Genomic DNA, 14187 nt, shown 5'->3' on the forward strand with positions numbered 1-14187 from the left:
AGAGAGAGAGAGAGAGAGAGAGAGAGAGAGAGAGAGAGAGAGAGCGCATTTAAAAAATATAATGTACCAATTTATTAAGCTACCTCATATCAGGTCAAGCCATTGATCTGATGGGTCAGCCAATGATTGTCTTGCTGCTTTGGGAAAAGGACAAGATGGCATCCCATTCCATGAACAAAAGACCAAAGGCCTGGCAACAAAACCTTGCTTCAGCAATGCAACAAAGTTCTCTGCCATAAAATGAAGGCAATATTTGAGTTCAGAAGGCCTGGCTCAGGCTCATAACTCTGTCCTTAAACCAGAGCCAGTGTTCAAATATGTGCATAGGTGTTGCCTGTCAGGGGCTTTCACCTCAGCAAAGACCTGCTGCCTGCTGTCTCATTGGATTTCTGTTATCAGGCAAACCAGTAGTGCCAATGATGAGGAAGAGGAGCAGTAACAGAGGGCAGCAGTGGTGGTAAGGAGGTAGAGGGAAGGGCTCCATTGAGGGGAGAACCTCAAAAACCTGGAAGCAGCATCGTTTGCAACAGTAGAGAATAGTCAGGAGGAACTTCCTTCCAAGTCAAGATGGATATTGTTGGGCTGCACAATATAGCGGACGAGTTCCTTGTGCTTAGATGTCTCTGTTCTCCATTTCCAAAGGCACGCAACCTCCCACAGGAGGCAGAGAGAAGATAATCTGAGCAGAGAACTCTTATTTTCTGGCTATGCAGAGAAGTGGACCCATAGAACAGCTAACAGAAATGAACATTATTATGATTATAGGCTCACATTTTTGCCTCCCCAGCTCCACTCACTCTTGGAAAAAAAATAAAGATTCACACAACTGTTTCTTTGGGTATTGTTTGAAAGCATGGCCTTGGTTTTGGTTTTGTCCACTCAAAGAGGATGTGGATATTCAGCCTGATTCTATCAATATGCTTAGAATACATGTGAACACCAAGCAAAAATGCTAAAATCTGGGTGCCTATTTGCATTTGCATAAAGCCTTACACAAACACTTTGTATTACCATAACAAATCTTTCAAAAGAAAGAAAAGCTGGGCTGCTGGTCCTCAAGTATCCTCTGCAGGCACCTTATCCATTAAATAAGTATTTGCTCATTCACACATATAGAGTGATTATTTCCATAATAGCTGCAAGAGCAGCTTCAAATTGACAATATGATATGACATTACAGGTCTAATTCCAGGCAACTCCAGAAAGTGACTAGGAGCAAAAATGGACCTGACAGAATCCTGCAATTAGTGCAGGAGGCTCAAACACAGAAGTCCAACAGCAGGAGCCATGGTGGAGCGATTGATTATTTATTTCTGAGCCAGAGAGAGGCTGCTGCCTGAAGCAACAGATGCTGGCAGCTGTGGGGATATTCCTCCAGGCTGCTTCTTCTGGGCCACTTGCTGTCTGTGCCACCTAGAGAGGACTGCACTCACCACAAACCAACCTGCTGTCCTCATCCTGCTTGCAGTGCATGCCAAGGATGGAGGGGGCAGACATTTAAAAGACTCTGAAATGTACTTTTGATGCAATTTCAATTTGCTTCCAGTTTCTTGTCTTCTATTGTTTTTTCCAGCTTGAAAAGAGAGTGCCTTCTGAAAAGGAAAAATTGCTTTTCTTTCTGTAGTTTCCAATACTGTATCCTCTCCGCCACTGGATAAAGTTTTAAAATGCACATTTTGGGGCTCACATTTGGGATTATGCAGTTGATATTTTCAGAGGGTTGGGGAACACAAACAAAAGTCTCATACATCCTGGTGGAAGACACTGTCCAGTCACTAGTGCTGGAAAAACAAACGAACTACCGTCCAGTTGTCTCCTTTGTACAGGAGTGAGCAAGGCAGGGCAGAATCGCTTGCTGAGCTCCCCAGAGCAAAAGGTCTTGATCCAAGCCCTTATCCCATTACTTAATGACCTCTGATTGGCTGGATCACACATTTGACTAATTCAGGAACCAGATGTTCTCAGTGGCCTTTACTTGTCCTTTCTGAGAGCAACATGTTGCCAAATTTGTAGGATCCTCTCATTCATCATGTTACCCCTGAGGATCCATGAGTACCTTTCTGAATAAGCCAGGAGAAAGCAGAAATAACTATTGGTGGTGGAGAGGCAGCAGCTCACTGCATTCTTATTCCTGAAAGCAATACACAGGGGAATACTGCACTGGCCACATGTTCTTCTACCCAAAATGCTCCTCTCATCATGAAAATCGGAGCTACACTATTGTTGGTTTTACACACACACACACACACACACACACACACACACACACATATATATAATTGCATTTATTGTGTGCCATTTTTCTTTTGTAAGGAAACCATGTGGCTTAAATAACCCCACCAAGGTAGATTCTGCTAAGAGCAGGGAGTGGCCAGTCTCCCAGTGAGTGTCATGGCTACCCAGGGACTAGACGTCAGATCTTCCAAGCCCCATCTCAACACAGTCATCACTACACTGCATTGGCTTTCAGCATAGCACACAATATTTATCATGGCCATACCAGCCACCAAATTTCAGAATTAAAATGCAGTGAGAACTCACAAGTAAGGGAAAGAAGACGTGCTCACTGAATAACAATTCAAGACTTGCCCTTGACAAGCACCTGACCTTGCAGCAGTTGAGGTGGCACCAAATGTTCCCTATTGGTCACATTTTCATGAATGTGGCTGTGATTTATCATTAGGGAACTTAATCCAAAGCATTTCCCCCCCCGTCTTTCCTCTCCCGCTTATTCACTTGGCTGGCTTAATCCATTATGTTTATCTGCTGATCTACCCTTCTCTTCTCTTATCCCTCATTTCAGCATCAGTCCCTTGAGTTGAAAAGGTTTTGCAAACAGCAGGCATAAATCTCCTACTTAACACCAGAGAAAGGGACGGGTCTGGCACCTTCTCTCAAGGATTTGAGTAGAGATGTAGGGGACAGCTCCCCACCAGTTGGACCCAATTCCACAGGGCTTCACTCAGCAAATGGGCAATCTGAGCTTCTTCATCCTGAGACATTTGCTCATTGAAAGGTAAGATCAATGTATCTTTTCTTCTAAGGTTTTCCTGATTAATTGAGCTCCCAGCCCTGTGCAGTCTAACATTTCATACCCCTTCCTTCTTTACCAGCTGATTATGCTCCACAAGCTTCCAAGCACCACATAGCAGGAAGAAAAGCTGGTAATAAGGTCCTAGATTTTAAAGCCACTGGCAATAAGGTATGGGTGGATGGGTTATGGATCAAACTGAACAGAAACCAAAACCAAAACCAAACAACCTCCATCACTGCTCTTTTTAATGCTGTCCATCTGCAGATTAAAATCATTTTCCTCACCATTTCTTGTCCAATATTTCTAGTAATGCTTCTCTTTTAGTCCAAGAGGCACAATTGAAGAAGACAGCTGCATGATACTGCCACCAGTGCCATTGTCTACATTTCCCTCCCCAGCTTCTGAAATGGTACCTATTACAGAAATAGGATTTTACTAAATCAGATCCGACACTTTTCAGGCCAAGCTATCATTGTAGCATCCCACCCAAAGTGCTCATACAGTCCAGCATGAGTTGGTTCGACCCGGGATCAGTATTTGGTCTGCTATTGTCCTGATTACATAGGCAAATGCTGCATTCATTTGGTGTCCCTACAAAAAGCCCATAAAAATGACACCTGAGTTCCCATTCTCCATTCCAAAGCCAGAGCTAAAATTAGTTAGCTCCTGCCCTCTAGAAGGATCCATACCCACCCATCACCCAGCCCCAGTGTCTAGACTGCATCCCTGTCCCAACCTATTTCAGTCATCTGTCCTCTCTTCCTCTTCTCCAGTAGATCTCTTGCCACTACTCAAGACTTGACCACCAAACCATCAGTTCTCAAAGGGAAGAAGTTAATTGAAGGCCTTCTGTCCAAATGTTGTGTTTGTAAGTGGGGGAGGGAAAATCTTCACCATAAATTTTAAATCACATTCTCTGCTTGGGAGCCATTTTGAAAATCTAACCTTGGAAAAATTGCAGAGCTGGTGATATTGTCACCCTGCAGGAGGGAGGCTTTGCCTTCACCAGAATTTTCCCCATGCATGGCTCTTAACTCCTCACCCCTGAGCAACACAGAGGACTCTTTGTAACTTTATGTAAAAGCTTCCTCTGGGAAATTAGCAATGGGAGTAGGGACTATTTCATTCCATTCCATTTATGACATTCTTGTGCTGACCAATAGCAAATATTTTTGGGTGCTCTATAAAGATTAAAAACGTAAACATAGGAAAAAACCAACCAGCAAAAACATAACAGTTTTAAAGCAATCAACAGTAAACTTTTTATGCTGTCAAATGCTTGGGTGTACAGGGAAGACTTAACCTTGTGTCCAGAAGTTGCTAGTGTTGGTGCAAGGTGATTCTATAATTGGGGGTTGGGGGGTCAGCAGGAATGCCATGTCCCTTATCACATTAAGATAAATGGGTCCCCTGTAGTGGGCGGATGTTTAACATCTGCTTTCCGTTGCTTGAAAAGCTTTGCCAAGCTTTCAGGACTGGTTCAGCAACAGTTCAGCAATGGTTAAGGTTGGCTCCTTTTCCAGGTAATCCAATGGAATCTAAGGTAGCTCACACAACCCGTCTCAGAATTATTACTCCTAAAGAGTTATGGACCATTTGGGGTTGGGTGCTTATCTTTTGCCCAGGTTATATTTTGCTTGTGTTGGGAGAGGTTGTATACAACCTCAGTCATGGACTCATGCTGCAAGTGAGTTCACCCTTACAAACATCTTCAATCCATAGAATCATGACTTAAGCTTCAGCTGAACAACTCAGCATGGACAAATTGCTAACAAAGGAATAATCCTAATGCAACCAAGGCTGCGAAAATAGTGGCTCGCTATGGCAAAAGCGTTTGAAGAATTAGGCTCCAAATTTCTCATTTTCCTCTAAAAATCTTGCAGTCCTTTTAAAAAGGATGCTTTTTCTTCAAGAGTTAGCATGGGGCATGTTGAATGATGGAAGTTGTGTAAATATTGTTTTTATGATGCTGTTAAAAATGGTGCTACTTTGCTCTTCTAAGGCATCTATTATCAAAGGATCATCAGATGTTTTATAAACATTAATTAAAGGCTTGCAACACTCATTTCTCCAAGGCAAGCTTTACTTAATGTCTGCTACAAATGAATTAAACTCAAGGAAAGAGGAGGAATATAATTTATCCATGTTTGTAGGAATAATAAGACTACAAGGAATCCAAACTGATGCACAGTCCTGTATTACAGGTTCAGGCAACTGGTGATCCAGTTGGGTTTCCAGTTGGAAAAAATCAGACGTGTGAAAAAGTCCAGTGACCCTACAAACTATGATGATAATAATTTTAAACATCTTCAACAGGGCACCTATCTTGCTTTATCTCCCTCATCCTTAAAAATGCAAGTGGGTATGGTCACTTTTTAATTCTTCAGACCCAACCCCTGTCCATCCTCGAATGACCTCATATCACTCAAGAAAGAGAGGACATGTGAGCTGGCCTCAACATAATATCGAAAACACAAATAAAGCATAACATTTAAAAACAGAAATACATGGAAATACATTTTAAAAGCCTGAAAGAATAAAACACGATTTCCCTGGATAATAATACTTATTTTCCATGGGCTTCCCTTGAGAAAGAATACTGTAATTGGGATGCAACCATTACGATCCACAGATGGTTGAGGAACCTGAAAGCGTTCCCCTGAAGATGACTTCAGTGGACAGGCAGGTTCCAATGGGAGAAGCATTCCTTCAGTTCCCATGTTCTTAACTTGTAATCTCACTTTAAAGCACCACCTTTCCAATTATGCTTGGAAATGGACCAGAAGCCAATGAACTTCTTTCAACATTAACAAGATATGTGGTTACCAGTAAACACCCCCAATCAATAGCCTGGGAGCTGTATTTTGAGGTAATTGAGACTTTTAATCTTCAAATCCAACCACACTTATACTGCATTTTAGTAGCCAACCCTAGTCATTACCAGAGAATGGATAACTGTAGCCAAGTTATTTTTGTCAGCCAGAGGCTGCCACTGGTGCACCATCCTATGCTAATAAAAGCCATTCCTTGCCGCAGATACCACCTGTTCTTCTAATAATGAAGCTATTATTTAGGTAGGATCTAGGAGCACAAATATGATCCTTTAGTGGAACTATTATCTCAACCAGAAAGGTTGTGCGGTGCATGTCTTCAGCAAGCACATGCCCACCAAACCTCTGTCTTGTCAGAATACAAATCGAATACGGAGTACAGATGGTGCTGTTCAATTGTATTCTAACCATGCAGCTGAACATATTTCTTCTGCAATAACTCAAGGCATGTTCACCAGTTCTATTGATGTACAAAAAAGGAGTCTCAGCTGCTTCCAAGAAAAACACGTGTTAAGAATTTAACTGCAAGTACCAACAATGTATGGTTAAAGGACACAGCAGTTATGGCAACTACAAGGGCTGGAAAAGGTACATTTATTAATTCATGTACTAATAATAATTCAGTTATTATTATACTGCATTTACAGCCTATTCTTTTCTCCTCTTGGAAGGAACCCAATGTGGAATACATAGTCATCTTCCACTCCATTTTATCCTTACAACAACTACCATGTGAGATTATTATTATTTATTATTATTATTTAAAACTTTTGTATGGGTGAAATGGGTGAGGCTGAGAGTGACTAGCTGAAAGACTCACTGTGCTTCAGGGCTGAATGGAGACTAGAACCTGGATCTCCCGGCAATCTAAGCATTACACCAGCTTCCGATGCATGTTTCTCCGTGCAGATATGGAGATGTATGCACTTGCAAATATGTAGGATGTGGTCAAGAATGGATGGAAAGTACAGAGGAAACCAGCCCAGACAGTGCAATGCATGTTTACTCAGAAGTAACTGATTATCTCATGCGGCATTCCCCTCATGTGGCCTTAGAAATGCAACTGAACATATATTTGACATCTCAGAGAGTTTCATTACTTAAACATTCCTAAACTACATTTGCTACCAAATTCCACCAAAATGAAGTTTAGTGCAAATGCACATATTTCTGCTGAAGCAAACCCTCAGGGGGAGAAAAACAATTAAGCAAAAAGAGCCAAATCGATCAATCCATCCACATATCTATGCAGGGTTCTCAGTGCACACCAAGCTTTGCATTAGAGAGCTGCTTCTGGAAGCCATCAGAAATCATTTATAAAGAGCCAAAGCTCAGGTGGCAGAGCACCAGACATTTCTGGGTAGGACTGGGAAAGATGCCTGCTTGAAACCCTGGAAAGTTAGTAAAAGGTAATAAAAGTTCCCCCGCACTTACAGGCTCGTCATGCCTGACTCTGGGGCTGGTGGTCATCTCCATTTGTCAGCCAAAGAGCCGCCTTTGTCCGAAGATGCTTCCGTGGTCATGTGGCCGACATGGATGAATTCCAAGGTGAACAAAATGCTGTGACCCTTCGCACTGAAGTGATACCTATTTAATCTACTTGCATTTGCATGCTTTCAAAATGCTAGGTAGGCAAGAGCTGGGACAAACAGTGGGCAGCTCACTCTGTTGAGCAGATTTGAACTGCTGACCTTCCGATCAACAGCTCAGCAGCTCAGTGGTTTAACCCACTGTGCCACCCGTGTCCCAAAGCCAGCAGCAGTCAGAAAAAGCAATGTCAAGCTAGAATGATCAACAAGGCTGTTGTTCTCATTTGAAACCATAAGCCACAAACAGGTTTGTGAATGTAATAATAATGTAAGTGCTTGATGCTGTTTGTACATCTAAAGAGATAAATGCAGTAGAACATTTTAGGATAATACAGAATGGAGGACAAAGCCCATGAACCTCTCCTCACAACCTGAACTCCTCCTCCAGCAGGGTGCAATGAGTGTTTGATGCATCTGGTGGCATCCCGTCCAGCCACCAGATCCCCAGCATTTTACAAGACTTCTTGCCACACATCTTCAAGGCATCGTACTGATGAGCATGTCTGGCGTCCTTTTTTAGACGAGAAAGATTCATTCATGGAAGAAATGAGCAGGATTGCACCTGCTGGCCCAAATCCTGGCTTCTGTGTGTTCAGCTGCACATTTCAACAAAGATGGTGGGGCAGAAGAGAAACTCAGTTCAGCCGTTGGGCTGCCTTCATGCACGGTCACGATAGGGCTGGCAGTGCCACTTTGTTTTCCACCGCACACATATTCCTTGAGTAAAGATGTGTCATCCAAAAGGGATTAATAAATCTGTTGATAGACTGCAATTAGGAATATGCAAAATCTGAGCTTGCAAAAGTTCTGCAAATTCATCTGGAAGCTTGTTCCAGCTCTAGCGCATATTAGATCCCAAACTTCATGTGTTTCCTGCCTTTTGGTATGAAAATCCATGCATGTTTTTGTGCCTGTTTTTCTAAATGTATATACCTACTGTGAGAATGTAGACAGTCTTCTGCCATAGATTAACAGGGATGCGGATGCATTTTTTCAAAAGTGTGCATTGTTCATGTGTATTTTTGCAAAGGCATGCACGGTGTTGAAATTTTGTTTATGGGGGGAATCACATTACAAGTTCAGAGATGAATGGACTTGGACTGGAGATTGCATCCAAGTCTGTGTTCAGTCCAGATGGTAAGAAGTGGGTAAATCCTCATAGAACCATGAATGCAACAGAGGTAGATAGAAACCAGTTTGCATGCTGCAATAACCAGTTTGTTTTGGTTCAGTTCAGTTCTCTAATATGCTGGGCTGTTATGAATGCTGGTCCCATCACACAATTGTTCCCACTACAAGCAAGAGGAGTTAACAGCCATGGATCCTATCTTTGGGTTGGCGCTTTCGCAATAACTCAGGGTTCTCAGTTCACACACAAATACTAAACGATCCTGGAATAGAGCATTCCGGGCTCGTTTAGCCCCTTCCATTTGCTGCAGAAGTGACTGAGTGGGTCTCACCTATTTTGGAAAAGCCCAATATTTAAAAACAAGCAAACACACCTGCCTTGAATGGCTGCCTTCTCTTTGGTATGGATATCTACAGTGTGTCAACTTCCATTTGGGGATTCAGGGAAGAAACAGCGTTTGACCAAGGGAGTTGTGAGCATTACCTCCTCGTAGCTACACATCACGCCCAGCTTTCTCTCATTCAAACACTAAGGAGTATGTGTGGGGAGGAAGGGAAGCATCCTGGGACACATTTAGTCATATCTTTCCCTCTTCCTATGACAGATAGCAAGTGTCAGCAGAGATTGCCTGTTGTATATCATATGCAATGTCACATGTACTATTTTAATTCTCCCCGTTTTGATTTTGCCATTGCATTTCAATTGTAATAAATCAAAAGTGTTGTTTGCTGTGTAGTGGGAATGGATCCTAGCAATGGGAAAGACCTTTCTCATCCCTTGTCTATTTTTTGCATCCTTGGCCAACACATGATTTTTCCCTATGGTCCATTGTTCTGACAACAAACGCCGTAATTGGAGCATTGTTCTGACAAAGAATGCTCTAATTCCTGTTTAGGCTGTAATTAAAGCCATCTTCCACTTACATACCACTTTTCATCCTTAAAAGGTCCCCAAGCACACTCCAGGCTCCCGTGCAAAGGAATAACGATGCATCTAGCCCTGAAACTTGGACACCTCTAGGGGATAATGCCAGCTTGAAAAACACATGCATGAAAGAAGGTAAAGAAAAAGGAGTCGGAGACAGATTTGCATGAAAGACAAGTAAGGCAGTGGCTTTTGGTCTTTCTGTGACTGAGAAATATTTTCCACATTCTTATATCATCTGAGGATGCCTTTTGGTTCAGAATCTCTGCATAGCCACATGGGGGGATACTGGTCAGGGATGCTGAGCCTCCAATGGTGCCCTGTGAACAACACACACCTCTTGCTCTACTGAATTGTCTGAACAAGACCAAATCCTTTCTCCGGCTCACACCCCCAGCTTCAGTCTTTCAGAATCACCTCTGGCTGAATGGGAGTGAACCTATTAGTGCCACCTCCCTCACTGCCAGCTCTGTTGCCTTCCCTTCGCTTGACCGTGTATCCAGGGTGCCCATTTGTCTTCCTGTTGCAATCAACAACCTCACCTATCATCTAAAATGGAACATTCCAGAATCAGTCCTTTCCCCCCACCACATCCTGGTACTGCCTCAATTCTACCTGCAACTTTTAACTTCAGTCAGAGGTAACAGGTCATCAGTGAGCTGGAATTCATATAACCTGGTACAGCCTTCCTCCTGTGTCACAGGGGGAGCAGGATCACTTGTGTGACCATTCCTCCCCCGTATCTTCTATGCACATTTAAAAAATCATACAAAGCTCAGATGCTTAACTTCATACCTTTTACCTTGAAACCCTAGCTTTCTATGGACAATGAATCTATGAAGACACAGAAGTTGGTGAAGCTTTTGGTCATGCGACCCCATGTGAAGTGGGACACAATGGACAGGATGGATGGAACATGAACTGCTACCATATACGTGCACAATGGGTTTCCTTTCAACATTCATTACTACCAATGGAGCATCTGCTCTTCCAAGAGCCAATGGAACTGGTATAGCATGGGAGACTCAATCCAAGTGGGAAAACAGCAGCTTCCTCATGCCCACATGAAACAAAACAACATAAAGGATGTTAAGGAATCCCTTTGGATTCTGAATGCATAATAATCATCTACTTTTAGTTGTGTGGCTTATTTATGAATGTGTAGTTTAAGTCTAATTTAGGGCAAACAGCTGGAATGATGGAGGTGGTCCAATCCTTCCATGTCCAGTATGTTGTGATAGCTCTCATTTAAACAGGCATCAAGGAAATGTTACAGTTTAGCAAGAAAAAAAAAGCTGGACCATCTTCTCAGATTTCCTTTGTGTCTGTTACACCAAGTCAATAGAGGCTAAAAGCAAAATTAAAAGGAATTCACTTAGAGTAAATCAAGTGCTTTTTAAAAAGACAGAGTCATCCATTTGATCAATGAGTAGGTAATATAGAAGAAGGTGGACTAGTTTCTTGTCTCTGAAAGCTTCACCCAAAGTTTATGTTGAATCATTTTTGAAGATGTAGGTTTTGGGGATTTTAATGCAGTTTTCTTTAACATTATTTGTTAAAACTGTTTTTATGCTATTTTTAATTTTAAAAAATCAAACCATCCCACAATAAAACAATTAATTACAAAAGGAAACAGTGATAAAATGTTTAGGTTTAAATGTTTAAGATTTTAAAAGAAAAATAGATTACAATAAGATATTAGCAGTGCCAATTAAATTAACTACTAAAAGCCTCAGAGAACAAAAAGGTCTTCCTTAACCTGACCATGAAATAAGAAAAGTGTTAGTACCACATTCACCATCATAAGAAAGACCCTTTCCATAGCAGTTCCATACATGATTTCCACTGATGGAAACTTCTGGATGTAGACATCTGAGATAGACCTACAATTATTTGAAAATTCATATGTAAAAGGGTGATACCTGACATTTCTTGGTCCCAAGCTATTTAAGGCTTTAGAAGCATCAGGCAAGAACTTTGAATGAAGATCAGAAATGCATGGGAAGCCAGTACAAATATTTTAAAACTGGATTTATGTGTTCAGGTTGAAAGACAATCAACTATCTGGTTGCCATCTTCCAAACCAATTAAATTTCTGAATTATTTTAAAGGGCAGTTGTATGTATAATCCATCTTAGTGCCTACGTGCTGCATTTCTACCTGATGATCATTTTAAATTAAAATGCATAGAAAATAAGTTTTCCTATTGGCCTGTAAAGTATTTGACAGTTCAAAACCAAACATAAAATAACAACCACAGCTCTGTTAACTAAGAAGTGTGTATTATGGAGCATTATGGGACTTACATTCCACTAGAAACCATGTTTAGGACAGCATCCTTTGTATGAGTTACAGGGAAAGCTACCCTGAGCCCTATTTTCTTGGAGAATAAATACAATGAATAAATAAGTAAGCAAACAAACACATACACATGCCAGATGACTCCAAATTTATTTAGAAGACCCACTGTGTAGCTAATTGCCCCTTAAATAGCTTTGGAGACTCAATCTGGTTTTGAACCAGTTTAGCTGTAAAAGCTTTGCAATGGCGAAACCTGGCTACTATATTTCTAGGACAGGGTAAGGAAGATTTACAGACCACCAAGAAAAATTATTGCCACACTCCTAAAAATACAACCTCCACTTACAGCTTCTTGGGGGAAGTCATGATGTTTAAACAATTTCACCATGAGTTTAGTATCAGCAACATAAGGTGTAACCTTTGATTTTACCCATCAGTAAACAGATTCCACAATATGCAAGTAAGGAAAAGTGGCTGCCCTAGTCTGCATGATAGAACAGATAGCAAAAAACTAGCAAACACAAAGACTATGCTACAATTTATCACAAACCGCCTCTCCCCTTCTCTATTCTAAGTCATTCTACTTCTCTTCTGCTTCCTCACTATCTCTTGCAACAGACATCCCCAACTCTCTCCCACCAAGGAACCAGAAGTCAACACTATTGAAGACAGTAACACTGCATATAGTCATCAGGCTAAGCTGCTGACCTACTTCTGTTTAGCTCTTCACATTTCTCATGGCATTCTTAATTCTGCATCTTATCACTATAGTGGTTAAAGAAATTTCCTCCACCCCCTCCGTTTAGGCCAGAGTAGAGAAGTCTTAAATACCTCATGGGAGCCATGGCTTGTCCTAATGGCTTTACATGTCTTCCTATAACATTAAATTATTCAATGCATCTTTTGCTTCTGAGTTCATGGCAAATAGATCCAAGGCAGAGAATATTAGCAGCCTGAACCCCTTTGGGAGAACCAAGGCCTACAAGAGAAAATGGCATAATTTGTCAGATGTCCTACCACCAAACTGCCTTGTCTTTGAAAATGAAGTTCAAAGTCACCAGTGATGTGTCATGCCTACACTAACAGCCTTGGAAGTAGTCAGTGTTTTAAAAGGCCATCTCAAGCCCTGGACAAGGACTTTCTATGCTGGATTAGATGAAGAGTCCATCCAGGCCACTATTTAACAGTGGGCAACCAGGTGTCAGAACAATCATCAATGTTGCCTGCGAAGCTAAACTCTTAAGGGAAATATTTTGTCATCAAGTGTTCTCTAGGCTGTTGTGTTCTCTACCAGATGCAGCTTTTAGACAGTCACCAAAAGCAGCCTAATATAAAGTACGTTATGACTGCCTATTCTCAAGGTTATGCAACGTGTCATTGGTGGCTACTAAGCCTGAATACAAGATCTATGACCACTGAATATTATCATCCCACTGGAATTGGTGCAGCTTGGCACACATTTTCCATCATTATTTTACATCATCCTTGGCCAAGAGACAGGGAATGGGAAAAGCATCTCATCAAAATGGAAATGTGGGATAGGAACACACTGCGTGTGTTTCACTGCATTCTTTGTGAGGTGTGTGCGGTGGGGGTGGGGGCGGGGGGCAAATTTCTCTTCATGTTGAGAATGAAAATGCAATTTCTTAGTCTCTGCCAAAGTGTATCGTGGGAGTGGGCTATGAGGGTCCCTCATGGCAAATGCAGTCTGAGTGGAATGAGGCTCCAGAGAGGGTGGAGTGGGGGAAAGTGGGGGTATTACTGAAAGAGCGCAGGGGAGTGATAGATTGCATGCTTTGCTCGAAGAGAGGTATTTTGATTTATTTTGACAAACTCAAAACTAAACCTCCGTGCACGGAAATGCTCTCTCTGAGGGTCCAGGATATAAAGGGTTCTTTTCTGCAATCCTTTGAGTGGCACTGATTTCAAAGTTATGTGCAGAAGGTTCATTCAGGAGAAGATCAGGCAGACATGGCAACCTCCCTGGAAGGACAGCTTGCCCAGCACAACAATGTATTCTGGGCCCCTGATTGCAAGAGAGATATGGCAGGGTTGGAATCAGTGCAGCAAAGGGCCACAAGGATGGTGGCTGGTTTGCAGGGTAAATCATATGAGGAGAGACTGAGGGAGCTGGGTGTCTTCAGCCTTGAGAGGAAGACACTCAGGGGGACCCATTAGCAACATACAGATACGTGGCCTTGCAGAAGTGGGTCATGACCTTTTCCCCCTGCGGTGGAGGACAGGGCATGTTCCAACGGAGCAAAGCCCAAGGAACCAAGATTCAGGAGTGTTGAGCAGTGCTGTGGAGGGCCTATTTTGGCAAGGGCACAAGCAAAGGCATCATTCTCTGAAGAGCAAGGGCAATTGCTCTTCTCCAGT

General features: G+C 42.1%; 1 protein-coding gene across 5 annotated transcripts in view; it reads right to left on the reverse strand.

The window, feature by feature from the left end:
• The window catches only part of NTM (neurotrimin), a 334275-nt gene that overhangs the window by 276188 nt on the left and 43900 nt on the right, over nucleotides 1–14187 (reverse strand). The window lies entirely within an intron of this gene.

This window comes from Varanus komodoensis, unplaced genomic scaffold, assembly GCF_004798865.1.
Source record: "Varanus komodoensis strain SLA01 unplaced genomic scaffold, ASM479886v1 scaffold35, whole genome shotgun sequence".
NCBI lineage: Eukaryota > Metazoa > Chordata > Lepidosauria > Squamata > Varanidae > Varanus > Varanus komodoensis.